Genomic DNA, 4190 nt, shown 5'->3' with positions numbered 1-4190 from the left:
TGACTGGCTTGTTTCACTCAGCATGATGTTCTCCAATTCTATCCAGGTTGCTGCAAACGATGATAATTTTTTCTTTTTTATGGCTGCATAATATTTCATTGTGTAAATGTACCATAGTTTTTGGATCCAATCATCTGCTGATGGGCACCTAGGCTGTTTCCAAATCCTAGCTATTGTAAATTGTGCTGCTATGTTCATCAGATTTTTATTCCCATGGTTTTTAAATTCACTTGTAGATAGATATGTATTTGTTGTTTACAATTTTTATATTTACCTTTTTCTTCTTCCTTCTCTTCTTAAAGAATACTTTTCAGCATTTCATATAATACTGGTATGGCCGTGATGAACTCCTTTAGCTTTTTTTTTTTTTTTTTTTTTTTATCTGTGAAGCTCTTTATCTGACCTTCAATTCTGAATGATAGCTATGCTGCATAGGTAATCTTGGTTGTAGGTTCTTGCTTTTCATCACGTTGAATATTTCTTGCCACTTTCATCTGGCCTGTATAGTTTTTGTTGAGAAATTAACTGAAAGTCATATGGGTGTTTTTCTCTTGCTGCTTTTAATATTCTCTCTTTGTCTTTTGCTCTTGTTTTTCTCTCGCTGCTTTTAATATTCTCTCTTTGTCTTTTGTTCTTGGCATTTTTTTATTTTTTATTTTTTTAAAATATATTTTATTGATTTTTTACAGAGAGGAAGGGAGAGGGATAGCTAGAAATGTCGATGAGAGAAACATCAACCAGCTGCCTCCTGCACACCCCCTACTGAGGATGTGCCCATAACCCAATGTACATGCCCCTGACGGGAATCGAACCTGGGACCTTTCAGTCCACAGACCGACGCTCTACCACTGAGCCAAACTGGCTTCGGCTGCTCTTGGCATTTTAAATATGATGTGTCTTGGTATGGTCCTATTTGGATTCCTTTTGTTTAGGGTTCTGTGTGCTTTCTGGACTTATAAGTCTATTTCTTTCACCAGGAGGGAAAAGTTTTCTGGCATTATTTCTTCAAATAGGTTTTCAGTCTCTTGCTCTCTCTCTTCTTCTGGCACCCCCATAATTCTGATGTTGGTAAGCTTGAAGTTGTCCCAGAGGCTCCTTACACTATCTTCATATTTTTGGATTCTTTTTTCCTTTTGCTTTTCTGGTTAGGTGTTTTTTTGCTTCTTTGTATTTCAAATCATTTTTTTTTCAACTTTATAATTTTTACAAAACAAAAGGCAGTATCAAAAACAGCAAAGAGTTTACAGGATTTCTGCACCAGTTTTCACGTAAGTCAGTGATTACAGTGTCCAATGTAAATACGAAGCACAAGCTGATTTTCCTCTTGATCATATGCACTCAGGTGGAGCTACTGAATAACAACTTTTAATAAGCACCGGTCATTTTTTTTGAGAACTGATTTGGTTTGTCCAACAAGTAAACACTTTTTGCTATGTGGCATTTTCTTCTTTTAAAAAGCACTGAGCTAAAATACTCAGTGGGGTGTGTTTGGATCTGAACCAAATCTTTTGAAATCCTAATTACCCTGAAGAACACTGAAGACATTTATAGGGCATATTAAATACTGGTTCTATAACCACATCATGTTAAGGCAGCTACTATAGTTCTAAGGAAAACAGCATTTCATTCAGAGGCTGACCAGAGTTTGAACTACATCACAGTTTTCATGTCCTTTCTGATGTGGAGTAGTTTTCCCAAGTAGGGCCACATTATTGGAACAGAAGTTTTATGCTAAAGCCCAACAGGCTCTGGTATTTTATGGAACATTAGTGTCAAGCAAGACTCCTTGCTCTGGATCCTGGTGACCACAAATAAATCTAGAGGCCATTATCGCTGGGTGCTGAGAGGGGGAGATACTTAAACTCACGTAATCTGGAGGCAGACACAAAGCTGGAAATTGGTAATGGTGTAGACCTACCACTTGTTCCAGAAACACATTTTGCTTAAAAAAGGGAAGTATGGTCCAGTTTTGTAATGTTAACAGCTGCCAGTCTCTCAAACATATTTTTATAAGGATATTTTCTGGCTAGCAATAAGTTAGGAAATCTGTATCAAATTCTCATCAAATTTATCACTATTAGTAAAAAACAAAACCCAAAAAACACCACCAACAACAAAAACCCCACCAGCCAACAGAGGTGGTTAAACCTAAATGTAAATTATACTATGTACAAACTGGTATACATATCACTGAAATAGTTCTGACAGCATGACACCTGTTGAAAAATTGCCTATATATTATCCCAATTTTCATGAAAGGAAATGGATATGTAGTTTTCTTCTTTACAGATATGAAAGAGGAAGCAAGAAGGCAAAGCTGAGAGATGCTACCCAAAAGGCAGTGGTAGCATTTGGCTGTTTTGGTCTTTGTACCAGCAACTCCCACACCTATAGGAGAAGCCCAGTTCCTGCTGGACTACACGGTTCTCTGGGCAGTCAACACACGAACGATGGACCCCACTCCTCCAGCAGCAAGTGCCTTTTCATGCCACTGCAATAACACAGTGCTGCTATTGTCAAAGGGGCTCTCAAAGTCTTTATGAATATATTTCATGAGGAGATCCAACCCATTCTTGTCCAGAGACTGAACTGCCTTTTCAATATCATTAGCTTTAAAGGAGATGAGCACCTTCAAGACAATGCTGCCTACCCAATCCTTCACCACCTGACTCTTGGGGGTTTCAGGGATTCCTGCAGGACAGCTGTCATGTTCCTTGCCACAGGCCAGAGTCCACCTTGCCCTCGTCAGGCCCAATCGGCCCATCACCCCCATCTTTCTTGTCCACGAACTTGTTCTCCTCCTACTCATCCACGTCCACCTTCTGGAACCGGGCGGACAACACGTGTTCTTTGACATCCCTGATCCTGAGTGGTGGCCAAGGCCTCCTCTAGCTGCAGCCTCTACCTCAGCAAGCCCAGCCTGCCAGGAACCCAAAGCCTGGTGCCTTCACTTCCTTCTTCCTCTCTGGGGCATCCATATTTCAAATCTTTGACTTGAATTTTGCGATGCTCTAGTCTACTGTTGGATCTCTGTATATTATTTTTTATTTTAATCAAAGTATGCTCAATTTATAGTTGGTCCTTTTTCATATCCTTGAGGATCTCGCTAAATTAATCAGCCTTTTAAAGAAAATTCTTGAAAAACCTTATAACCATGGTTTTGAACTCTATATCCAGTCATTTGCTTTCCTCCATTTCTTTAATTTGTGACGTGTTTCTTTGTCTCCGCATTTTGGCTGCTTCCCTGAATTGATAGAGTAGAAACTAAAACCATTCTCTCTAAGAACAGGAACAAGACAGGGATGCCCACTATCGCCACTCCTCTTTGACATAGTACTGGAAGTACTAGCCATTGCAATTAGACAAGAAGAGGAAATAAAAGGCATCCAAATTGGAAAAGAAGAAGTAAAGTTATCCTTATTTGCAGATGACATGATATTGTACATAAAAAACCCAAAAGACTCCATTAAAAAACTAATTGACTTAATAAGTGAATTTGGCAATGTAGCAGGATACAAAATTAACGCCAAGAAATCTATGGCATTTCTATGCACCAACAGTGAACGTACAGAAACAGATACTAAAAGCAATTCCATTTACCATCACACCAAAAAAATTAAGATACCTAGGAATAAACTTAACTAAGAAAGTAAAGGACCTATATTGGGAAAACTACACGACACTGAAAAAAGAGATAAAGGAAGATGTAAACAGATGGAAGAACATACCATGTTCATGGATTGGTAGAATCAACATCATCAAAATGTCCATACTTCCCAAAGCAATCTATAGGTTCAATGCACTCCCCATTAAAATACCAACGGAATATTTCACTGACCTAGAAAGAACTCTCCAAAAGTTCATTTGGAACAATAAAAGACCCCAAATAGCCACAGCAATCCTGAGAAAGAAGAGTAAAGTAGGAGGGATCTCAATACAGACTTCAAACTGTATTACAAAGCCACTGTTCTCAAAACAGCCTGATACTGGCACAAGAATAGACATATAGATCAATAGAATAGAATAGAGAATCCAGATATCAACCCAAATCACTATGCTCAATTAACATTTGACAAAGGAGGTACAAATATACAATGGAGTCAAGACAGTCTCTTCAATAAATGGTGTTAGGAAAATTGGACAGATACATGCAAAAGAATGAAACTAGATCACCAACTTACACCATACAC

General features: G+C 38.4%; 1 pseudogene across 1 annotated transcript; it reads right to left on the bottom strand.

Moving 5' to 3' along the window:
* Positions 1 to 2316: 2316 nt before the first annotated feature.
* LOC311625392 (actin-related protein 2/3 complex subunit 5-like) lies at positions 2317 to 2857 on the bottom strand (annotated as a pseudogene). The gene has a single exon. The product of its transcript is annotated as an actin-related protein 2/3 complex subunit 5-like (transcript).
* Between the last annotated feature and the right edge of the window lie 1333 nt (positions 2858 to 4190).

Source organism: Pipistrellus hanaki (genome assembly GCF_964339955.1).
Source record: "Pipistrellus hanaki genome assembly, chromosome: 1".
Taxonomy (NCBI): domain Eukaryota; kingdom Metazoa; phylum Chordata; class Mammalia; order Chiroptera; family Vespertilionidae; genus Pipistrellus; species Pipistrellus hanaki.
Note: the sequence above shows the minus strand (reverse complement) of the source record. Positions and strands in the feature narration are given on the sequence as shown.